At 37.0% G+C, this 26,525-nt stretch overlaps 1 long non-coding RNA gene across 2 annotated transcripts in view; it reads right to left on the bottom strand.

The window, feature by feature from the left end:
• The window catches only part of LOC141584874 (uncharacterized), a 53,800-nt gene that overhangs the window by 23,267 nt on the left and 4,008 nt on the right, over positions 1 to 26,525 (bottom strand). The window contains exons 1-3 of one of the 2 annotated variants that reach the window (XR_012518132.1): positions 7,059 to 7,150; positions 6,785 to 6,847; positions 5,569 to 5,649 (exon numbers count right to left, since the gene is read on the bottom strand). This is a non-coding gene — a long non-coding RNA (uncharacterized LOC141584874). Of the gene's footprint in view, positions 1 to 5,568; positions 5,650 to 6,784; positions 6,848 to 7,058; positions 7,151 to 26,525 lie in introns of those variants that run through there. The other variant, XR_012518133.1, reaches the window with a different exon arrangement.

Raw genomic sequence — 26,525 nt, 5'->3', positions numbered from 1 at the left:
CTACACCTGTATGACTCACTCATCCTCTGAACATTTTCAACAAATACTGTACTACAGGCTCCTGCCTGCTCTCGTTACCATTAGTAACTCCTATCTCTAGACTATTATCCACATGGCTGTTACAGTTAGCTTCTTAAAGCATAGGAGACTCAGTGCTGAGAAGTTCAAGTCTGGTTCAAATCTTAGCTTTGCTATTGACTAGCTGTATGTCTTCATCAAAACTCAAACTTCCCCGTCTATAAAATGGGGGTGATAATAGAGTACCTAACTCAAGATTGCCATGAGAATTACCACTCTATCAAGCATTGAGTGCAGCTATGTTACTTTCACTCTCAAATTGTAAATGACTCTTTTGTGTTTGTTTTTTTTCTTACATAAAAAATGACGCTTGACTTCTAATGAGGAAATGCAACTTAAAACCAAAATGAGATAACATTACATATTCAACAGATTGGTAAAGGACATGAAACAATGAGAACACTAATAAACTGCTAACAAACTCTAATAAATCACTGGTTATTATAAATTGATACAACATCTTTAGAAACTTGGTATTTTCTAATAACATTAAAAATATGCAACCTTATTGCCAACACATCAATTCTACTCCCATTTATATGTTCTAGAGAAGCTTGTATACTTGTGAATCAGTACATGCATTGTATATGTTTACAGAAGCAATATTTTGAAATAGCATTGAATTAGAAACCACCCAAATGTTCATTGATGGGAGAATACACCAAGCTATGTGGCAAATCCATTCAATGGAATACTCTATAGCAAATAAAAAGGAATGAGCTATAGACCAAAGAGTAAATATTATAAGCAAACATAAAAGAATAGATATTATATGACATCATATATGTGAAGTTTAAAAAGGAGCAAAACACAAAAGAATACATACTATATAATGCCGTATATATAAAGTTTGAAAGTAAAAACTAAACTATATTTATTTGAGCATACATGCATAAGTGTAAGACCTTTTCAGAGAGGCAAGAAAACTAATTACTATAAAAGACAGAATAGTGATTTACCTTTAGAAGGGCAAAGAAAGTATTGTGTCAAATGAGGAAGACACAGGTGTTTTATGACTAGCTGCCAATATTCTATGTCTTGGCTTTGGTAGTAGTTACACAAGATTCATTTTATAATCATTTATTATACTGATATTTATGATTTATGCACATTTCTGTATGAGTGTTATATTTCATATTTTAAAACATTTAAAAAGTATTCAGGGTAATTCTGGGAATATGGCACCCTGAATGTATCTCTGCTGTTCTCTAATCTCAGTTCCTAACAGCAGTCTTTCTCTCCTGAGTCTGTCTGGTAAACAGGCAGGGCCATGTACAGTACAAATATGACTCTGGGCTCTGTAGATCCAGACATAGAAAGTTGAGGTCAGACTTACTCTTCTGGCTTTGGACACAGCCTGAAGTTGTGGAGAATTTTGCAGCAAAAATCAGTGTACCGTGATCTTTGAGAGAACATAGGTTTTGGAAATCTGTGGCATTCTAGGAAGAAGAGCGGTTCCAAGAAAACTATTTCGAGAGGATTTCCTTTTCTCCCTTCCTTGAGAGCCTCAATCAAGTACTTACTACCACCTGTCAGCTGGTACTGAACTCACCACACAGACAGAGATAAATCTGCGATACACCACTCTCAAGTGAGTGTCCCAAGAACTCAGCCTGACCCTATAGAGTAGGCAATGGGAAACTATAATCCATGTAAGGGATCCTAGCAGCTAGAGAAAGAATTCTAGCTGCTAGGAACTCAGAACATCTGCAAAAGGTGGTTCTCAATTAAATATAGCTGTTAAAAAAGACAGGTAACTACTAAAACAATACAACAAAAGTAATGCAAATGCCTAGGAGATTCTATTTTTGAAACAAAAGTTTAGTTTGTAAATTGAATGAGAGAATTAATTAGTATCCAAGAATATCAAATGGAATATGTATTTCAAAACATTGCAAAAAATACAAAAAGATGGGAATCATGAAGGACAAGGTAGGAGACTTGGAAGATAACTAAACGTGAGTAATATAAGATCTAGAAGGAGAAGAAATTGGTGGCAACATTTAAATTCTCTATGCTAAAAAATCTCTTGAGTATGGAGAGTAAAATGCCTTATTTAATTTTAAGTATTATTTGAAAGGAAATGACAATGGTTTACAAAAGAAAACAACTATTCTGGCTATGGAATAACATCTACAGAAGATTGATAGGGAAGGACTGAAAATACCTCAACCACCAGGGGGTTGGAAATGTGTTTGTATATAAGAAATAGTTCAAAGATTTAAGTTCCCATAGCCCTTTTTGAGGAAAGAGCTTATATATATATATATATAAAATAAATGAGTCAGAACAGAGATCTTAAGATAGGAGAAGTAGAAGAGGAGAAGAAACAATAAAACATGAAAAATATGTAGCTAGAAAAATTGCCTGAGAGTGCATAATATGTGAACTATATAAGTATTCTTGAAACAAAGATCCATATTTCAAAGGAAGATCTAATGATGTATTGAAACCAAAAGTTTTAAACTTTCTCAGCTAAACCTGAGTTGTCAAAGTGGTAGAGATGGGGGAAAGAATAAGTAATAGCAGACAAACCAGTGAGACAAATCTTGAGGGAGACTGGGCAGAGAAGAGTTGTATTTTGTTTTTATAAAATAATAGAAAAATATGAGATTGATCTGGAATTTTAGGAAAGGGAAATTAACCACTAATGCAATGGTAAATACAGTTAATTGCCCTTCTAAATTAATTGATGTGGTGAGAATGCAGGGATTGGAATAGTTTGCTTGATAAATCAGCAATAAAGAATGAAAGAGAGGCATATGGATATAGCCAGTCATTAATTAATCAATCTTGCTTTTAGTTTTGCAATGACTTTTGAAATACAAAGCACAATAAAATTCAAAAAAGACAATATTAATTAATAAAAAATTAATACAAAATGTGTGCCATGAAATTTAAATTTTAGAGTTGAGCAAATATTTTGGCTTGGAACTTTCTTTCTTTCTTTCTTTCATTTTTTTTTAAGGCAGAGTCTTGCTCTGCCACCCAGGTTGGAGTGCAGTGGCACAATCTTGGCTCAATGCAGGATCTACCTCCTGACTTCAAGCAATTCTCCTGCCTAAGCCTCCTGAGTAGTTGGGACTAAAGGTGTCACCCACCACACCCAGCTACTTTTTCTATTTTTGGTAAAGACAAGGTTTCACCATGTTGGTCAGGCTAGTCTTCAACTCCTGACCTCAGGTGATCTGCTCATCTTGGCCTCCCAAAGTGCTGGGATTACAGATGTGAGCCACTGCACCTGGCTGAATTTTTTTTTTTTTTTATATTTCGACTAGCACTAATTTTCCCAGCTTTTTTTTTTTTATTTTTTGAAACTTTATAGAGTTTGCAAATTGTCTCAAATATGTTTTATAACAAGATAGAGCATATATTTTCAAAAAAACCTTTTATAACAAGAAGTAGCATACATTTTCTTTAAAAGAGCCTACATACAAATATATTTTGAAAAAAAAGTCCCTCCCCCCAAAAAAATTTATGAGTGAATGAATTAGCAAAGAGATAACAGGCGAAGTCAAACAATAAGAAAAAAAGAGTGATAATATTAAAATCACATAATGAATTTGGGTTAAAAAATTTTAAGAAGAATAAGATATAATTGTTGTATACCTTTGTGTATCAAAATACATAGCAACTGAACAGAAAGCAAAATTCATAGAAATATAAGTAGAGTTTAATTAATATACAATATAGTGGTACCCTTTAATACGACTATTTCAGAACTGGACAGTTGAATTAGACCAAAAAATAAGGACATACGTAAAATAATTGAAGAATGTAATTCTATAAATTTCAAATAGAAAAAAATACATTGTATACATGTGTGTGGAATATTTATAAGAATTAATTACATACTTGACCAAAGAAACCATGTAAGATATACTCTCTAATCAAAACATAATGAAATTAGGAATAAGTCATTTTAAAAATAGTCCCTAATAATAATTTATAAAAGACCTTAGATAAAAAAAGAAATCGCATCTGAAATTATAAATGATTTATAGAAAGAAGCAAAAATAAAAATACTTAATCAAAAATCTAAGCATCACAATAAAAGTTGCATTTGTATGTTCTTAATGCTTTTATCATTAAAGAAGAAAGATCAAAACAGGGAAAATGGGGAAAATGGAATTAAATACTTATTAAGAAGGTTTTAACTTATTAAGGCATTAGAAAAAAAAAACAAACAATGAAATCTGCCAAGAAATAGCAAATGAGAATTTTAAAATAAAAGCTAAATTTGAGTCAATGAAGATAAAAACAAAGAATGCATATATTCAAAACTTGTTCTTTGAAAATACCTGAAAAACAACAGGAACAACAACCACAAAAATCAGAAAGTCAAATTACGTTAGAAAAAGAGCAACAAAAATATACAAGAATTAGAAACGAAATGGAAGACACCATCCTAGATTCAAATGATGAAGAAAACGCTGAGAGAGGCACTTGCAACTCTGGCAACAAATGGAGGGAAAAGGTGATTTCCTTGTAAAACATAGGTCTTACGCACAGTGTTTGACACATGAGTTTAATAAATGCCATCTATCATTATTGTTGCTATTAGCACATCACATTCAAATTCCTTTGCCAGTTCATCCTAAGACAAAGCTCAAACTTTGTCTTAGAAACAAAGAAACTTTCTTGCTGAGAAAAATTGCCAGAAACTATCAAAGGATAAGTTATTATCCTCATTGTAAACAACATTTATGGAGCACACATTGTGTCAGGGGCATGTTCAGATTTGGTGAAATGTAAGATGTGGCCTCTGCCTGACAAGAACTTAAAATCTTTAGGGGCTGATATGTACATGTGAGTAATTATTTTGGACTCTGGGGAACAAGAACCAATTGAGAGTTGAGATCATACCAACTACAAGAAGGCAGGGGAAGGAAAGATCTTTTGTGGTCAGTTGATGACAGAAGGACTTTATGGCGATGGGATTCCAGTAGAATTCTTAAGGACGGGCTGGGTTGAAATAAGTTTCTAGGAGGAAAAAGGAGTGCAAGGTGGAAAGCAAATAAGAAACTCAAAGTTTGTAAACTGGCCAATGTGGCTGAAACAAAGAAGTACATGCCACAGGGAGCTAAAAGGCAAGGGAAGGTAAGATTATGTTGGGTCGGATAATGAAGAGCTCTAGATTTAAATCTGTGGAGTTTAGAATTTGTCCTGTACACAGTGCACAATCATTACAGAGTTCCGAGCAGGTCGGTGACACCATAAGCTGCAGTCTTGGGAAGGCTGCATTAGCAGCAATGTGCTTGGTGGACTTAAGAAGGGGAGTAGACTTGGCCGGGAGCAGCGGAGCAGCTGAAAGGCAGAGGGGCTATTGCTGTCATTTTAGGCCTTGGTGAAATCTAGAAATGTCATTATCCCATTCTGCAGATGGAAAAAAACACAAAATGACTTCTGAGCCAAACAGAACAAGGAGGTGTGTAGGCAGTAAACCTAAGATGCCTTCAGCAATCCTGGTACAGAATTAGCCACACTTACCCAACTCCCGACTGTCCTCCTTTCGATATGAGTGACTCTTATTTTTTGGCAATATTTCTCAGCTCCTCCAGAGGTGGCAGCCTGGGAGAGAGAATCTCTTTGTCACTGATACACATTCATTTATCCACCATGAATGGGACAAATTTTCTAAAGGAGTTTCCTTGAATTTAGCCTGGGGTTTGATTCCTCATAGAGCCGGGTTTCCTCTGACTCGCCCCCACACACCCCTCCACCGTGGTCTGTACCCTCTCCAGGAACACAGAGAGTTAACCTTTGCAACCGGATTTGCTGTGTGCAACATGAAGTGTCACCCACAAACGCAGTGTAAAAGGCGTCTGTGAAACGTATGAAAAGAAGTCCAGGAATTCAGTTAATTAACCACATCAGTTTCTTAACGTGATCAATTTTAATTAAACTGAATTTTAATAGAGATCGGTGTAGTCTGTAGAGACCAATTGCTAATTCTACAAAGCATGTGCTGCTTTTCAGTTCAGATTTGCTCCCATCTAATTAATATGGATAGAGCATTAAGCCTTTTTGGACTCTGGTGGTTTTCATTTCATGACTATTAATGATTTTAATGAACTGGACTAATTCAGTAGTTTTCATCCCAGTGTTTCAGGGCTTTGTTCATCACAAATTTCAGGTTTATAATTGGTTTCCAGGTCTTAACAGTGGTCATTGATCAGCTTCAGCAGTTTCTTTTACAACTCGGTAGGCGCTGGAGACTCTGTTAACCCTTTGCTGCCTGGAGCTGAGAATAGTGCAGTGCTTCAGGGCAGAGTCCTGGCTTAACTGTCAACCTAACATAGCCACAGGGGTAGGGGAGAACTTAAAATTCATATGATGACATTAGAACAGGACAGAACAGAAAAGGTCACCCCAGCAACATGGAAGCTTTAAATTTAAAAAAAAAAAAAAAAAAGACTGGGGATTAACTTTATTTTTCAGTTTTAATTTTCAGTACTCCAAGTCAGATATGCATAATAAAATTATCATTTTTATTTTGGCAAATGGCATTTTCTAACCTCTCATTGGCCCCTGACAATCCCTACCGGGCATCTTTATCGACAAGCAAAGAGTTAAGACTAAGGCACAAGGAAAAAGTACTATAAAGAGCTAATGAAAAACAGAAGCAGTGAGACTGGGCTGAGGAGGGACATAGCTCAAGAAAACTAACACAGATAAAGAAACGTACACATTGATGAATACTTACTTCTTTTTACATGACTGGGATCAGTCTTCACCATTGGAGAATTGCTCATAGTCCTTCGCTGCCCTGAAAATAAACAATGACATTTGAGTTTCCCATTTAAAATAAAAAACAAAACTTTTAAATATCCAAAGTGACTATTACATCTTTATTTTGCTGCTGCTGCCTTACTTAATTCCAAAAAGTGACAGGCAGGATGAATATACAGAAGAATCTGGGTCACACCACCCAAATAAAGCAAGGTAGAAGAGAGAGATTCTCTGAAACAGGCACCTACCTTTTTAATTATCCAAGAAACAGCGGTGTAAACACTCAAATCCCAGTCCAGAAACGTAGCTCAGAATCATCAGAAGCTCTTTAAAAGCTGGTTTTTGTAAGCCTACCCAGAAAATTTCCTCTTGCCCCCTCACCCACCAATGGAAGAACATAAAAATCTTTGCAGAGGTGCAGAACTGTAATTCTCAAATGTTCCAGGGTTTTTTTTTTTTTTTTCTGAAAATATTCTGCCAGAGATTCAGTTGATTTGGATTCCAAACCCAGTTGAAATCTCTTCAACAGTTTAATTTGTAAAAAGATATTTCTTATTCAGTAAGATTCTTACAAAGATGGTGACTTTTTTAAAATGTATCATCTCTGTATTTTCAAGCAGAGTATCTGATGAATAAATTACATGAAAATCATTATCAAGTTAGCATTTAAAATGACCCAGGAGAAAAAATGTGTAAAGTTGAGAATGTGCATTTATTTTATATTTTTCTCACTCCACTCCTGTTGATTCAATCATACCTGGTTTCTTTGATAACATTGGTAGACAGATTATGTCTCTGACCAGTTGAATTTATTTCTTCTCCTATAGGTTAATATGTTTAAACAAGCTGCCCGTTATAATAGAGGTGACTGTACATCTTTAATTCCTCTTCATTTCTCAATCCTTTTCAGTCTTACTTCTGTCCCATAGAGCTGCAGAAATACTCCCCACTTATAAAATGGTGATAATAATGGCTTCCTTGTAGGGCCATTGTGTAGATTAGCACACTTAGCAAGGTAGCTCAATAAATTATGGCTATTACTACTGCTCAAATCACCAATGACCTTTTGATTGACAAACGGTTTATGTCCTTATCTGCCAAGCTTTCTAAAGCATTTGACACTGTAAACCACACTTTTAAAAATTCTTCCAAGAAACCACTCATTTATACCTTTGTTCTTTCAACGAATATATGTGGAACATCAGACAGTGGTCTAGGCACTGGGGATACTGTGTATTTCAGCAAGGCAGAAAGTTCTTATCTTCTTGGAGTTTTTATTTTTTTTTAATGAGGAAAATAGACAAATATGAATCTAAAAGTAATAGCTAACACTTATTGATAACTGAAATTGTACAAGACAACATTCTTAGCTTTTCGCATATTTTAACTTCTTTAACTTAGATGACTGTATTTTCGTGATCCCCATTTTACAGATGAGGACACCGAGGCACTGGTAGCTAACTGTCTTGGTCAGGATCACAAAGTTTGTAAATGACGGAGTCTGGATTTAAACCAAAGCAGTCTACTCCAAATATCCAGGTGTTTAAACCTAATGCGCTATTAAAAATCAGAAAACAAGAGCGACATCACAGAAAGAAAGATACTGTAAATGGTGTGGTCAGGGAAACCCTCTTTGAGGAGGTGATATGTGAGCAGAAACTCCAGTACTAAGAAAGAATAAAGCAAGCATGGTGTCCTATGAACCTAGTTGGGTCTCCCACAACAAATTCATATGTTGAAGCCTTCATCCCCAGTGTGACTGCATTTAGAGATAGGGCTTTTAGGAGGTAATTAGGGTTAAGTGAGATCACAATGGTGAGGGTCCTACTTCAATAGCACTTTAGAAGGTGGCTTTAGAAGAAAAGGAAAAGAGAGAGCTCTCTTGCTCCACATACATGCATTGAGGAAAGCCCAAGAGAGGACACAGTAAAAACACAGTCGTCTCTACAGCAGGAAGAGAGTCCTTACCAGAAAAAGAACTGGCCAGCACCTTCATCTTGGAGATCTCAGCCTTCAGAACTGTGAGAAAATACATTTCTGCTCTGTAAGACATCCAGTTGTTGGTGTTTGTTTTGGCAGCCCAAGCTGACCAAGACACCAAATGGAGTCTAGAAACCTCGAAGGATAATGCTTCTGAGATGTTTAATGAAGAAGGCCAGAGTACTTGAGAGTTTGGAAAGACAAACTTTGACAGGAAGTATTGCAATAGTGGGCTCAAAAGAGTGATCAAGAGGCTAGTTGTGGTGGCTCACATCTGTAATTCCATCGACTCAGGAGGCTGAGGCAGGAGTTTTGCTTGAGGCCAGCAGTTCAAGACCAGCCTGGGCAATATCATGAGACCACCTCCATCTCTAAACATAAAAATAAAAACTCTTAGCCAGGTGTGATGGTACATGCCTGTAGTTTCAATTACTTTGGGGGCTGGGGTGTGAGGATTGCTTGGGAGTTCAAGACTGCAGTGAACTATGATTATGCCACTGCACTCCAGCCTGGCTGACAGAGTGAGACTCTGATTTAGACAGATAAAGGGGGCAGAGGTCAGAAAAAGAAAAACAAATGTAAACAGCTCTTTCAAGGAGTTTTCTTACAAAAGAAATCAAGAAACAAGCCATGACAGCACTGAAGGACCCTTAAGATGGAAGATAATACGTAATGTTTATATGCTGATGGCATAACTTAGTAGACAGAGGAAAAGTCATGGGAAATGATAGAAGAGGAACAATTGCAGGAACAACGTCATTGAACAGGGGATAGGGAAAGAGATCCAACACTCATGTAGGGGGGTTGCAATGAGGTTCAGAAACAGTTCATTCACTGTTCCGGAAGGGGAAGCAGGGACTACGGACATCCAGTCTATGGATTCCACATCCGTGGATTCAAGCAACCACAGATCAAAAATATCGGTGGGGAAGAGCAATAAAAAATAACAATGCAACAATAAAAATATAAATAATGCAAATTAAAAACAATATGGTACAATAATTGTTTACATAGCATTTACATTGTATTAAATATTATAAATAATTTAGAGATGATTTAAAGTATATTGGGGAAGTGCCTAGGCTATATGCAAATACTCTACCATTTTTATGTCAGGAACTTGAGCATCCTCAGATTTTGGTATTCATGGGGGTCCTGAAACAACTGTATGCACTAGAAAGGAAGGCAGCGTTCACAGATACATGCAAATACCTGGTAGGACAGGAGATTTGACGGTGGAAAGGAGAGAGTTTTTGGTTTCCCTCTTCAAGAGAATATTTTATTAGCAGAAACTACATGTCATTCATTACTGGACACTACTGTTATTTTCTACCCCTTGTACAGATGAGTAAACTGAGTCCCAGAAAAAATAAGTAACTGGCTCACAGAATTCATTCAGGTAGTGAGTAGCAAAACTGGAATTTGAACTAAACCTGCTTCTTTTGATTTTTTTTTTCTTCCATTTTAGAGCCACCATTAGTTGAAAGTTAAAGAGAAGAAAATATTTTGGAGTTTGGAAAGTAGAGGACATGTTGAGATAATTATTTTAGATAACAGACAAGCAAGTTGAGTCATGAAATATAGCAGAATTTCCGGGCTGTGCTGAAGATTTTCTTGAGATCACGAACATAAATTTAAAATGGAACCGGTCTATATGGATTTGTGTTGTGTGACTTTGTTTTGTCTATAGTTCTATTTAACTGATGAAATACAGCAATACATTTTAAACAGGTTTTGGGGTATGCCAGTAGAATATGATGGAAGGGGAGGCAGACAAGGCAATTGAGGATATATAACATTTTACGGTCATCAACCGTGGATCCAGACTGGATGAGGAGGAACGAGAGACCAGAGTGGGTGATAGGTAGTAAAAGTGGAGTGACTGAAGTGGTTTTGGTACAGTAGGTAATTTGAAATAGAAAGAGAGTATTTATTCATTAAGATTTTGATGTTTAGAGTGTGAGGCATTTGGCATTAAGACTTTTGAAAAGTCCTAGGGTCAGACCATGGAAGACTGGGGAGGGAGGTGTGGATTAAAAGTGCGTAGAAAGCAATGAGGTCAGGATAGTGACAGGCAGGATGTGAACATTGAAATTCCCAGGAATAATGGCAGGAGAACAGTGGAGGGAAGGACAGAGAGCCAGTACTAAAACTCCAGAGGTTGAGAGAAGTGACCGGGGAACAGGCGTTTGCAAAAGAGCAGAGAACAGATGGTCATTTAATGTCATCTCCTTCAAAGGGGACAAGGGCTTTGTGGGTGAAGGGAAGGGTCAGGGTTACAAGAACACTGATCCCCAATTCCAGGCCCCGGTGCAAACCCTTTCCATATTTCCCGATGACTTTGTTTGCTTCGTTTTTGGTATTTTACTCTACATTTATAAGTAATATGCTTATGTTGCCACTTCTTAACTTCAGATTTTTAGGCACTATTTATCGAGTTTGAACTTTGGAAAATGAGGATTCTCTTTGACACAGGTGTGTGCGTATACACACATGCAAACGTACATTCTCTCTCTAAACCCACTCTGGTTATATGTATGGGTTCTGTTGTTTTCTTTCTGAACACTTGTAAAAAATTATTTTGGTTTCTAGTGTTTGAAATTTATTATTCTGGGCACAGGGTGGACTCATTCAATCTGGAAACTCATGCTGTTTGTATTGGGGGAAATTTTTTGATTCATTTTTTTGAGGCTAGATTTTCCTCCATTCTCTCTCAGTTTGAGATTTCCTTGACTCAAATTTAGATTTTAAAAAAGTATTTTCAAGTAAAGATAGTGATTTCACTTTTTAAGATTACTGTGCTCCACCTCCATTCCCACCCCATCTACATTCCGGGACAGTCAGCAGGCTTCCTGTGGCTTCCCAGAATAAGAAGTCAGAGTTTTTTAAGTCCCCTTTTTATAGGCTGGGCAGATCGTTGAGCTCCTTGGTCCCATAAGTGTGGTTCTGTCCCCTACATAGCTTTAAAATACCCACTTCCAGACCACAGGTCCAATATCTGGTCTGATATACACAAGGTGCCAGCATCCCTTCTCATCATTCTGGCTCTGATTTCCTGCTTAGGTTCTGGCACCTGGGCATTTGTTTTAAATTCAGCTATGTGGCAGACAAAAAGTAGTTTGTTACATTTTATTGAAGATTCCATGAATTTTTGGTGGAAGAAAACAGGCAAAATTTTGCTATATCTATTACCCGTGTCTTAGGATTGTGCAAACATCACCTTTCCTTCGTTTTTTTTTGGTTGTTGTTGTTGTTGTTTGTTTGTTTGTTTGTTTTCTTTTTCTTATTTGAGACAGAGTCTTACTCTGTTGCCTAGGCTGAAGTGCACTGGCACTATCTTGGCTAATTGCAACCTCCATCTCCATCTCACAGATTCAAGTGATTCTCGTGCCTCAGCCTCCCAGTAGCTGGGATTACAGGTGCCCACCACCATGCCTGGATAATTTTTGAATTTTTAGTAGAGACAGGATTTCACCATGTTGGCCAGGCTGTTCTCGAACTCCTGACCTCAAGAGATCAATTCGCCTTGGCCTCCCAAAGTGATGGAACTATAGGTGTGAGCCACCTTGCTCAGCCTCACCTTTCCTTTTTTATGTCCTGGGTACTGTACTGGGCTTTTTCCTGTTCTCCTTGCTGCAAGTTACTACTTCCTTGTTTCTATTTTCAGTTATTGACATAAAAAACTAACAAACAATCTGATTTTGTCACTCCAGTCCTTAAAAGCCTCCTTTGGCTTACTATAACTTTCAAGAACAAGGTCATTAGCCAGATCACAAAGTTACTCAAAACTTGATCCGAATTATTAGGGTTTGAATTTTGTTCCCGTCAAATATGTATGTTGGAAGTTCTAACTCCTGGAATCTCAGAAGGTGACGATTGAGATAGGATTGAATGAAGTCGTAGGGGTGGGCCCTCATCTGATATGACTGGTGTCCTTATAAGAAGTCAAAGAGATGCCAGGGAGGTGCAAATACCGTGAAAGGGCCATGTGAGGACACGGAGAGAAGACGGAAAACTGCAAGTTCAGGAGTGAGGCTTGTGGAGAAACTAACCTGCTAACAGTTTGATCTTGGACTTCTAGACTTCAGAACTGTGAGAAATAAACCTCTGCTGTTTAATCCACCCAGTCTGTGATATGTTGTTCTTGCTAACTGTATATCCCATTACTTCCCTTCCCTGTACCCCAAATACGACCAATAATTCACCATCCCTCAATTGTGCAAGTTGTTTTTCACAGCTGGAAACCTCTGGGAACAATACCCTTGCAGATATGTTAGGCTAAATAGGCACCCCCAAGATATCCAGGTCCTAATTATTGGAACCTGTGAGTGTTAACTTAGATGACAAAAGGGATTTTGCAGTGTCAGTCAGTTAAGGGTCTTTTTATTTTTTCTTTTGAGATGGAGTTTTGCTCTTGTTGCCCAGGCTGAAGTGCAATGGCACGATCTCGGCTCACTGCAACATCTGCCTTCCGGGTTCAAGCAATTCTCCTGCCTCAGCCTCCTGAGTAGCTGGGATTACAGGCATGCACCACTACACCTTGCTAATTGTGTGTTTTTAGTAGAGATGGGGTTTCTCCATGTTGGTCAGGCTGGTCTTGAACTCCTGACCTCAGGTGATCCACCTGCCTTGGCCTCCCAAAGTGCTGGGATTACATGTGTGAGCCACCTCCCTAGCCAAGTTAAGGATTTTAAGAAGAAGAAATCATCCAGGATAATCCAGGTGGGCCTTAAATGTAATCACATTAGTCTTTATACAGAGAAGGCAGAGGAGATTTGACTGCAAAAGAAGAGGTAGAAAACATGATAACGTAAAGAAGAGGCTGGAGTGATTGGAAGAGGGGGTCACAAGCTGAGGAATGTGGAGAACCCCCGTAAGCTGGAGAAGGCAAGTAAACGGTTTCTCCCCTAGAGCATCCAGAAGGAACCAGCCCTGCTGATGCCTTGACTCAAACCCAGTAAACTAGTGTTTGAACCTCTGGCCTCCAGAAGTGTGACTAAATAAATCTGAATTATTTTAAGCCACCAAGATTGTAGAAAGTTGTTACAGAAGCCAAAGGCAACTACAACACTATGGACATTTTGAATTGCCTCTTCAGAGCCAGATTTTATGCCGTTTCTCTGAGAAGCCTTCCCTTATTCCCTTATACCATGTCTACTTATTTAGTTATCTAGAAAAACCTGCCCTACATTAGTACTTTTTCTAATACATTAGATTTTTTAAAACTTTATTATTTTTAAACAATTATAGTTACACCAAAAGTTACAAAAATAGTATTGTGTACCCTTCTCCCAGCTTCCTCTGATATGGACCTCTTACATGACTATACTACAAAATCAAAACTAGGAAACTGTCTTTGATACAATACAGCTGATCAGACTACACACCTTATTCAGTTGTTATTAACTATGTTGGGTTTTAGTTATTTTTCACATTAGATTGTGAGTTCTTCAAAGTCTGGGATCACTTATCTCATTCGTCTTGATATCCATAATGCCTAATGAACACTAGCATCTCAATAAACGTTTTTAGAATAAATGAGATGAGAGGCATGGAGAAAAGACTGGAAAGAAGATGAGATGAGATAAACTCAAGATTTTTTGTTCACATTATTTTTTAAATTACTGTTGTACCTTTGGGCTGGAAGCAGAATGAAAATGGAACAATAGTCTTGCATGACATTAAAATTTTAGTGATATTTCAATGCTTTATTCAGATTTCTTGATAAATATTTTTACATTTGGAAAACAACACATGAATTTTTATTACACATACTCACATCACTCCGATTAAAAAGTTCCTTTAAACTATCAATTGATAGTTCAGATGTTAAAAACTTTCATTTTACCTGGCTAGTATTTTAGTTAGGATTTTCCAAAAAGAATAGCTAAAAAAAAAAGATCTAGTATTTATTTTTCTTGCTGAGTTCCACCCCAGAAAAGTCCTATATTAATGAAAAGTTGAATTACATGAGAAATTGAGAATACAGGGGAACATTTGAAAGGCTTATTGATGAAACTTGAGCAGTTACACATTCTTCTGTGGCCACAGTTGGAAAATGAAACATTTCTTTTCTATTTGGCAATTTAAAGTCAAATATATGTTTTATTTCCCAGCTAAGCTACATTTGTGCATTTAAATGGTGTATAAATCATTCTATGAAGCAGAAAAGTTCAGCCACAGGTCACCAAAGGTGAGGTTATCTGATCCTGGAAGGAACACCAGAGATGAGAGCTCATGTGTCAAATCTGCCCTTCAGCCATTGCTGACCTTGTTCTATAGCTTAACTTAGGGGACTTTTGGACAGACAGAGGAAAGAGATGACAGCCACTATTCGCCTCCTATGAACAGAAATAATGTACATGATCTCCCTTTAAACCCCTCCCCAAACCTCATATTTAGGTCATTCTTAGCCCTAATTTTATAGATAAGAAAGCAGAAGCTCAGAGATTAAGCCGTTTGTCCAAATCACACAACTATTACATGACAGAGCTGGGGTCTATCCCACTTTGACCGCTAATGTTATGCTCTTTCTTCTACAGTTGATGAGTTTCTAGAAAAGCAGTGGCTACTTTGACTACACATTAGATCACCTGGGTAGCTTCACAAACTTTCAAAATGCAGGCGGTACCACTCTGGGAGTGGGGTCCAGGTATCTGTATATTTAAAACCTCTCCAGGCGATTCCTGTGTGCAGGAAAGTTTATGAAAGAGAGGCCTCAAAATAGAATAAACAGTCTTTCCAAATAGTCTGATGTAAGATGCATAGAAGAACCGCATGTTTAATAATAATCTCCCAAAGTGGACTTCCGTGATGCCTAATATTCCTATCATCTTCATCATTTATTTGGGTAAAGGTATCTATTCTTCAGAAGGCCACAATTAAAATGCAAGTAAGTCACTTAATAGGAGAAATGTATTAATATATGATTGTCCAAGCCTGGATTACATGACTCTGTCTTGGCCAATATTTTTAATCACCACCTAGGAGAAAGACACATAAGTTTTGCTCATTAAATTTGCAGCAGACACAGACCTGGAAGAGCTCACTCATTTGTCAGAATCTGAGACCAGACCTTCCCATCCTGTCTCTTCCCCCACCAACAAAAGTCTCTAGGGGTTAAAACACTGGATTCAAATGAAGAATTAAAGTAAAGTCTTGAGAATGCAGATTCAAAATATGAACAGCACAAAAATCTGATTTCAAAATAACTCATGTGGAAAAAATTCTGGAAATTTTAATACACATTAAGCTGTATATGGATCCTATAATATGACCTTGCTGATAAAAATGCTGATGAAATCTTAGGTTTCATAAAGAGGTATCACCTTCAGGTTAAGGGTTGTGACCGTCCCTTGACCTGTAGGCTATTTAAATAATATTAGGAAAACTGTGTTTCCAAAGATACTGAAAAACTAGACAGTGTCCAGATGAAGGGTGGCAACGAGAATGCGGAAAAACCTGGAAACTACATCAACTGAGGAAAAAGCACAGCTGAAAGATGTTGTCATTTTGTCTGTGGGACTTTCCCAGAATATTCTCATATACTTAAGTAGGATAATTTCCTCCTTTTCAATGCATTGTTCTTTGTGCATTTTAATCTCATATAACACTATAGAAGAGGTAGTGGTATGTTTATTTCCTGATAAATTGTTATCAGGCCTGAGGCCAATCATTTTGTTTTATTATTCTTTATTTCCCAACACCTTTGTCATGGTAGATATTACTGAATAACTCCTGTGATATCCTTTGCTAATTGGCTTGCATTTTCTTGTAATTTCCAAATTCAAATTTGCAAAGAGAAATATATGGCTTGGCATGAGCTAGGTAACAACCTCTCAGGGATGGGAATATCTGCTTAGGATTAGCAGTTAGACTAGATCATTTTTTATGTTGATTGAAGATTACATGATTCATAGATTCCTCTAATTCATAGTTGGTTTAACAGTTGGAAAGCAGAGAGTACAGTTCTGAAGCAATGGGAGCAAAGGTGGTATGTTTTCACCAGACCATGGAATGGAATGAAGGGAGAGGAAGTTAAAGACGTGTGTAATTCACAAAGAGTATAAGTCTTGTTGAAGTGCTAATCCAAGGTGGAGGCAGTGGGAAAATTAGAATATCAAAGAGGATGACATCCAAAAGAAAAAAAGAAATCCCATTTTTTCTAATTTCCTAGGTTAAACCAGACATGTCTATGAAATATTTTCTGCATCTATTTGCAATCCTATTCTTGTTCCATTATTTTCTCTTATAATAAAAAAATCAAGTAAATTATAAGTGACTTCTATATCTGGCTCTGTTAGAATAGCTAGGGCTATTTCACTTATCTGTTGTAGCACAAATCACCCCAAAACTTAGTGGCATAAAAAAGCAACCATTTTATAATGCCCATGAACTCTGTGGATCAGGAATTCAGAAAAGACACGGTGGAAATGGCTCTTCTCTACTCCTTGATGTCTCCTTGAGCCTCAGCTAGGATTGCTCAAACAGCTGGAGAATAAGAAGAGCTAAGCCTGAAGGATTGACTTCCAAGATGCTTTTTCTCTTGTATATATGGAACTTGGAAGGGATCTCTAAAGAACAGAAAGATGGAACTTTTCACAAGACCACTTCTGTGGTCAATTCAGTATGGCAGTCTCCAAGTAGACTTTCAAGATGATGTTTTATGGCTTTAAGAACAAGTGTTCCAGCAGCATAAGGTGGACATTGAATGGCCATTTATGAATTTTGCTGTAGTCCATTAGTCCATTAGTTGAATTAGTTCTATGTCTGCCCAAATGTAAGGATAGGGGTCAAAGATCTCAGCTCTCAAAAGGACGGGGATGAAAAAGAATTTATACCCATGTGTTACCACCACAGTAACAGACTACATTTTCTGAGAATGACCATAAAAACCCAAGTATTTTTTTTTAAAGAAGAAGAAACCATCAAAAAACTGGTGATGTAAATAATACTTGAAATGCTAAGATTCCAGTGAAAATAAAATCACAGAGCGATGAACCTACATTTTATAACCACTTTTTTTTTCCCCAGGGAATTTGTTGATTTTTGAATGGGAAGCCAAGGATTCACTTAGAGGGTCAGGGCATATAACTTCTGTTAAAAGGTACAGAACACAGTGGAAAATTTGGCAATCTCAAAGGGCTCAGAGCCAAAAATCAGAGCTTGGAACTGCTATGATAGCCAGAATTTGGTAATGGGATTGGTGAGGTGGAGGCTCACCAACCTGGTTATAAAAAAGACCCAGAGAAGTAAGCCCAGCTCTCTGCCTGTTTTCCCTTAAGACATTTGCTGATTCCACAGAAAAGTAGAATAAGAATCATGTGATAAAGCAAATTTTTCTACTTTCTCTTGGTGCTGTGAAGACAAAGAAAAAGTGATACTCAAGTACTTGTGACCCACTTCAGGGAGGGCTCCTGCTAGATATATCAGAATATTGGTTGGAAAACCCTAAGGATGACACTCTAGGAGCATGGACAAACTAGATACAGAATGCTACCATTCTATTTGCTTACCAAGGATAATATCAACTCTGTGTAGGGTGATATACTTATTATTAGCAATATCTGGCTGTTAATAAAAAATACATCCAGGTATGTCAAGAAACAGAACCAAGAGAAAAAATGACAACAGAAACAGACCTGCCGATGACTCATTTCTTAGTGTTAGTAGGGGTAGACTTTAATGTAGCTGGACTTCATATGTTCAAGAAAATAGCTGTTAATATGGAAAATTTCACTAGATACCTGGCATTGATTTTGAAAATAAAATAGAAATTATAGATACAAGTCATAATAGTTGAAACTTGAAATTAAGACTCAATAGATGGGTTTACCAGCAGGTCAGACATAGGAGAAAAGTTGATTATGAAATTGGAAGATAAATTGGTAGAAAATATCCAGGCCAAAACACAGAGATCAAAAATGATAGAAAATAGGAAAGATCATAGAGACATATGGGACACAGTGAAAAGCTCAGAGAAAAATAAAATACAAAAAATTAGAAAGGATAATAGAAAAAATTTCCCAAGACTGACAAATATATCAGCCACAAGAATCCCTATGAACTTCAAAAGAGCATACAAACAAAAAACCCAGCCAACCAAACAACAAAACACAAAATATAAACAAAAGCAAAACAACAACAACAACAAAAAAAAAACTCCTCACTTAAGCTCAGAATAATAATGTTTCTGAAAGAAAACAAATAAGAAAAAAGCAGCTGGATAATTTTTTAATGTATTGACTTTAAAATACAAACAGTAAAATTTACAGTTGACTTCTTGAAAGAAATGATGGAAGTCAGAAGACAGTGGAAAAACATCTTTAAAGTACTAAAAGAAAAATGTGAACACAATTTTATATTCAGTAAAACGATTTTTAGAAACTGAAGGTCAAATACAGATATTTTTGGACAGGCAAAGACTGAGTGAATTCATCATTAGGAGACTGAAACAAATACCAACAGACAGATGGAAAATGATCCCAGAGGGAAACATGAAAATATAAGAAGGAATGAAGAACTAACTAAAGGTTAAACAGTTAAAGAAATATAAATGCGTATTGAACATACAAAACAATAAGTATTCCTTTGAGGGGCTTAAAATGCACAGAATTAAAATGTATAATAACAATAACAGAAAAGCCCAAAGTGAGTAAGAAAAGTATTCCAAGGTCCTTATGTTATCTGTGAATGGCTAAAAGTAGTCATTTTTCTATAAATCAAGGCTGTATGTTACTAAAAGAACATGTAACTACCAAATTTCTAACTAACTAAGGTATAACTAGCCTGCTTCAATACGTAGACTGCAAACACTGGATTTGCCCAAAAGAAGCTAAGAAGGAAGAGGAGAAAGAAAATAACAAGTGAGATAAACAGACAATAAATAAATATAAACCCCCCAATTAAGTGTGTTTTAAATACTACAACTTAAAAAGCAAAATGGTCAGACTAAGCAAAATTAAATCCAGCCATACACTGCTTACACATTAACTAAAAGGACACATCTACTTTGAATGGGAAAGATTTAAAAAATTAGGTAAAATAATATTCAAATCAGGTGAAGTAATAGCCTGAAAGGATTCAGAGACCACTTGCTGTCCACACTGACTGTTTCATTTTACATATCATGATGCTGAGGACCAGAGTGGCAACAAGTCATGTAGACTAAGGATTCTCCGGAATTCTGACTCTCAGCTCTGCCATTTTCATCTAATACCATAAATGGAAATTGTTATACTTTCCATTGTGTTTCATTGATTCCCAAATCAGAATGCCATGTTAATCTCAGTAGAGCCCATTCATGCTGGATCAACTGTGTTTGTGGAAAATAGAACCTTAAGAGTATCTTCTGAAATGGTTTCCTTTGTGGAATTGTGGAATCTGTGAGACTTCTTTTTGTGCAGTATGATTGATTTGTAATCTCCACTGCTCAGCTAAGAGGATGAATGCATGGGTAGTGAGACATCCCTTTGCATGATTCATTGTTTTTTTTTTTTTTCCTCATTCCCTTTTCACTTTCTTTCCCATTTAAGATTTATGACTGGGGAAAAGATAAAAGAAAAAACAAATGCAAACTCTAAGCCAAGAGAGTGTTCCTAACTATATTTCAGCTCTCCTAACAAATTGCCTGATCAAGTTCACCTAGCTCAGTCAACAAATCAGATGAGAAATTTTAACCTATTGCCCACCAGTATCACATTGGTAGGGAAGATGACATTTATTTGTCTAACATGGTCATGTGTTAAAATTAGATATGAATTATAGTACATAAATAAAATGTTAGAACTAATTGTGGCAGGTGAGGTATTAGTATAGTTACTCATTTGAAATAATCAGATCAAAGCTACCTTTATCTCCAAAGACAAACAATGATAGTGGCAGAACACAGAGCCCTGACTTGGGGTCTGCTTTTGACTTGTCTGTCTCCTTCTGCGGCAGCCTCAGGTTTTTTCCAGTGTCTGGGTTAATTACAAGTAGAGAAGAAAGTATATACAGACTGAGGCTTTAGAATTAGATTATATGGTCAATCAAGCCCATTAGCTATCATAGCAGGGATAACCCAAAATGTCTTTAAAGCCTCTGAGTTATAACATTTCCTCCTTCAAGACTAGACGTAAGCACTTACAATTATCCACCTTTCCATAATCTCCTCCACTAATAGGATATCTAACATTTCTTAAACACTATGGACTCAATATCTTAAATAATTCTTTCATTTAATCCTCATAACACCCTATGAGGTAAGTACTGTTGTTCTTACCCATTTTACAGAGGGGGACACTTGTGTTTAAAGGGATTAAGTAGTACCAAAAAGCCAGTCACCTTATCAGTGGCCAATATGGAGTTTGAATCCAGTGGCCTACAGTCCTTATCACCCCATCTGTCTCTAAGACAAAAACTCTGGCATGGCTCTCACCTGACTATCTGGGTCCCTGATAGCCTGCAAACTTACTCCTTCATAGACCCTCAGACTGAGAGTGGAATCCTTCTACATTCTCTACATCTCAAGTACCAGGGAAGAATTCTCTCCTCACTGGTAGTTACAACTTCCTTCCTGAGTTTCAACTCTGGCCTCCCTCAAACAGTTCCCTAGCTGCTTCTAAGCTTACAATATCCTTTGGACACCGTGTTTCAAACTGTTCAACTGCTTTTCTGAGTACCAGCTGCCAAATCTCAACCAGCCTCTCCTGGTCAGTCCTGGTGCTTTTGCTGTTGCCAACAGAAACTTTGGCTCTCCCATTCCCAGCATGCCTGGCTCCTGAGTGTGCACCTGCCATCACAGTCTGCGGACACATGCAGACTGTTTAACTGGAGCATATAATCATTTCATAGTAAACTCCTAATAAGGCATTCCCAAGAGTATCCCTCTCTGTGACAGCTTGTCAGACCCATATTTCAGGCTGCCTTAGGCTGCCAGGTAGAATTATGAACTGTTGCTGTTTTCTCTGTTTTTCAGTTAGTTATCTTTTGCTTTTCTAAATCATTTAAATTATTTGCAGATTTCGTTTCAGTTTTTTTTTTTTCTTGATGACATATTCCTCCCCTCCTTTCATTATTATTTTTTAAAGAAAATTCATCAGACTTATCGGGAAAGGCCACTTGAAAGTAAAATCTCACAAAACAAAATAAATGAGAAGCATAGATTTCCCTCTGTGACCCTTTTGTCATTCTCTATGCATTAAGCAACTGTGCATTAAGCATAATAACTTTGGGCTAATGTTCAAAAGGGACAATGGAAGCCTTAAGAGTGACACTGTGAATACTGAAGTCCAAAGGGTAAAGAGAATGTGATATCCTTCTTATAGCTCATGAGGGAGTGGCCTCATAAAGAGAACTGAGGGTTTAGTCTAGATGATCACCAGGGTCCTTTAAAGTTGTAATATTCTAAGTGGTCAAGGGGGACAGCCCCAGTAGTATGGGTTCAAGTGTGAAGGTAATCACTAACACCATACTTGGCCCTAATAATTTGTCTACTTCTTATTGATCTGAATGGATATATTGCTGTTAATAGCCCAGAAATAATTAGCAGAGGGTCCCTTGAAACTATGTTATGGATTTCAGTGCCATGTAAATGTTCTTTTTCTGGCCTGTTACTGATTCTAAAAAAAAAAACTCACATCTCTTGAGACTCTTGGTTGGAAACTTTAGAAACCAATGCTGGCTACTTAGCAAAAGAGGATTTATTGGAAGGAAGGGTAAGTCACAGAATCAATGGCAGGCTGGAGGACTTAGCATAGAAAATATACCACCTTGAAGTGACTCAGGGGCCAGGAAACTCTATGTCTTATCGAAGGAAATGACTGGTCCCCAAGCCATACCTACTGCTATGACGCACACAACTTCTGAACTGTTACGTCTGACTGAATCACCAAAGCACCAAAGTTCTGTGAATAAGAATCACAATGGCACCTTGGTCACTGTTTCCCAGTTGTACTGGGGGGCTGAAAAGGAATATGACCTCCTGGACTTCTACAGTGGGAATTAATAAGAACTGCCTTCCCATTAAACGGACACTCAAAGAGGACTTCCACCCAAAAGGAAACTGGGGAGGAGTATGATTGAATGTGCAACAGCCAAACAAAGATCAAATGTCTGAGACAATAGTGTATTACAATATGTTGTACACTTACATATGTTACTATGTGGTATACCTAGTATATTCAAAATATCATGAGCTTTAGGGTCAGGTAGACTTTATTAAAAACCTAGCCCTGCCACTTTCTAGCTGCGTGATCTGGCAGATGTGTTTTTAGCTCTGGGATTCTCAGACAATTCTCTCTCCTTTTGTCCTTTTAGGTTTAAGGACATGATTCATACAAAAGCTAGCACACAGTAGGTTTTTATTATTTTACTTTTCTCGAAGGAAGATATGTTTCTCATTTTGTATATTAAATAGTTGCTAGATCAGCAAAGGTTTTCTAAAAGACTTTGACAAAGAGTCTTTGAAATGCGGAAATAGAATAAAATGTAGTAATTAGTAGCATACAGACAGCTCGAGCCCTGTTCCACAAACAGGAAACCTATAGCAAGATCTGGGAGGGACACGTTTTCCCAGTGTTTATACCAAATGGGGACGTATCCTTAGCCTTGATAATTGGATGTCTTTCCCTTCGATTGAGAAATTAGATCTCTTCCTCCTCCCGCTGCCACCCATATATTTTACTTTATGATTTAGAATGCTGGAGTGTCTCTGAATTTTGCCAGTGCATTTGCTTAGAAATAATACTATTATCATAAAGGGCCAAGTTTTAAAATTTCTTTTCATGCTAAGTTAGCAGGAAAGATCAAAGTCCTTTCATCTTATGACTGAACTGCTCAAGCATCTAAAAATGCCTTCAGGACTTCAGATAGGAGCCACCACAGTACATGATACATTCTTTTTATAGACTTACAGGTCTGTGAGCGCCCCCCGCGACCACCCTTTTTTTTTTTTTTTTTTTTTTTTTGGCATCCTAATACAGCTAGCTACTGCATTGTGTGGCAAATGAAACAGAGAAGTCTGCTTTCGTTAGCCACATTTCTTTAACTAAAAATGCTCAGTCTACAATGCATAGTTTATTTGTTTTGTTTTGTTTTTCTCAAGAAAGATGATTCTGACCTGAGCTTTTTTTAAACAAAATTTTAGGGTCTTTAAGAAAGTTATCCAGTATGAACTTCAGTTAACTAAGAATGAAATCGATATTTTTAACCAGATTTTAGAGCATATACTAAAGCTTCTAATGTATATTAGTGAGCAGAGCCAATTTAATCAAATTCTCTCAGGCCTGCCATCCTCCAAATCTAACTATGTAAGACATCCAAATATTAAAGAAAATCCCTGTCTTTTGGTAAGGGGTGTCTGAAATGTCCAAATAGAAAAAGTAAATATAATTCATGGTTATTTTCTCTACAAGTATATATACAAATGTTTGGTCGTGAGCATGCTGTTGACAATAAAAACTGAAAGCGACCTAAATGTCCAGCAGTAGAGGACTGAGTAGATAAAATGTGATCTATCTCTATAAAAGAAAACCTTATTATTGGTAACAACATAAGGAAAAATGACATGGAAATTTCATTTTACTATAGGTAAAATAAAATTTCAAACAATACATTCAGTATCATCTCAACTTTGTAAATATACAGAGACACAAACAAAAAAGACTAGGATAACATTCCAACTACACAGTTCTTTTTTTTCCCTAAGTGGTATAATTATTATTATTTTTTTCCTTTTGTGTATCTGTATTTTCCAGAATGACAGCTAAAATAACTAAAAACAGTAAGTTATTTAATATAGCAACAAGATATGATTGACGTTATTTTGTTTTCAGACTTTCAACTCTCAAACTTGTATCAGATATTAGCAGTGTTACTCATTTTTAGATAGAATATCAAAGTCATGGAGCAAAGGGATGAATATGAGACTTACAAGCCTTGGATGTGTTCTCTCCTTCTACTTAAAATTCCTTAACTCCATCTCTAATATTAATATTTGGTTAGATGGTGCTGACACACTTGCAGATATTTTTCTTTCTGAGTTAAGCTTCAATTACATCCTTCATCATCCTGCCTAATCAGTGTTCATATATTTGAGTTCACATATTTGAGCCACTACAGTTAGTAGTTACTAACCCCAAACATCAATTTACTAAATTGCTGATATGTAATAATAAATTGTGATTTTTTTCCAAACTCTAAAGGGTGAGTTTGTATTTATTCTAGTACTGAGAAAAAGTTTGAGTCTGTTTCTTCATGCCTCCTACACTGGTGATTTGTTCCTGGCACAAGCACAGCCTTAAATCTTCACCCCCAAATTAGAATTCCTCTTCTGAAGTCTCACATGATGGTGAAGTGAATAGCTTTGGAGTCAGAATGCTTGGGTTTAAATTTTAGTTTCATTACCAACTAACAAGCTGTATGGCTTTGGGCAAGTTAGTTAACCTCTTTATGTTTCAGTTTCCTCTTCTATAATAGGGGGAAAATATTGGTGCTTACCCTATGAGGTTGTAGTGAAGATTGCCTGAATTAATATATGTAGAATTTAAAACACTGGCACATAATAAATCCTCTATAAATAAAAGGCATGCTGGTCATTTTCTATTTGCCCTCCTTATCCCTTCATAAATCCATTTTCATACTTCTTTGCCTTACTCGGGCTCACAGAAGCTGACCTCTATTGACTGCAGTCCCCAACTCCCTCACCTCTGGCTTCCAGTTGGGTTTGCCAGTAGATTGTAGGGCAGGAAGAGACAAATGTCCCAGGATTTATTCCTCCCTGTCTCTGCTGCTCCTTTCAGGGATCGGGTAGTGGTTACCTTCCTCTATGGCTACAGTTGGAATGGCAACAGCTCCTGATAGGCAGCCTCTCTCTAGAGCACGCATTTTCATCATATTTCTCTAACACCATTCCCTTCTTTTGCTTTTCTGGGCCTTGTGATAGTAACAGCTCCCAATTGTTGCTAATTCCTGGGTGCTTCACCAGGCTTTGTTGGTTCCCTGAAGTCTGCCCACATCTCTCTAAATTGTATCTTCATTACGTATTCTCTAGTTAATCCCTTTTGAGAGAGCCAAGTGCTTCCTGTTGGGAGCCTGACTGATGCAACTGAACATTATTAATATATGTGTCCTTTTGCTCATAGCAGTATTGCAGTCAGAAGAAATTGTCAAGCATAAAAGTGATCCTTTTATTAAACATGCAAGGTACCAGACAACTTTCAGATTCTTCTGAATTATGAATGCCCCAGGTTTGCTAAACCATCTGAGAATCACACTAGTGAAATCTGAAGGATGGAATTTTCAGCTACTGTTTTATTTGTGCATCAGGAAATATGCTGCTTAGAAATCATACTAAACTTTGGATTCTTTTAAGATTCTTGACTGCTTATACACTGTCTTTGTTCAAAGTGTTCAAGAAAAATGCCTGGTTGTGATTTCTACTAAATTTATACCAGGTGGTAGTTCTGAGTCAATTAGCTATTCATCCATTTATTTATTAGATATAAATTGAGGGCCTGCTCTGTGCCAGGGGAACACACTACTGGGGAAAATATTAAAAGCAGCAGCAAACAGAGGCAAGTCACAGTCCTCATGGAACTTAACTTTCTAATTAGGGGGAAGAAAATTTAATTCTCTGATTGAATAGACACACACACACACACACACACACACACACACACACACACACACACAGTAAACTTATAGCTGTCACAGTGCCATGAAGGGAGGCACATGACACCAAGAAAGTCTTTAAT

This window comes from Saimiri boliviensis, chromosome 6 (assembly GCF_048565385.1).
Source record: "Saimiri boliviensis isolate mSaiBol1 chromosome 6, mSaiBol1.pri, whole genome shotgun sequence".
NCBI lineage: Eukaryota > Metazoa > Chordata > Mammalia > Primates > Cebidae > Saimiri > Saimiri boliviensis.
The sequence above is the reverse complement of the archived record's forward strand: the minus strand, read 5'-3'. Positions and strand labels throughout refer to the sequence as shown.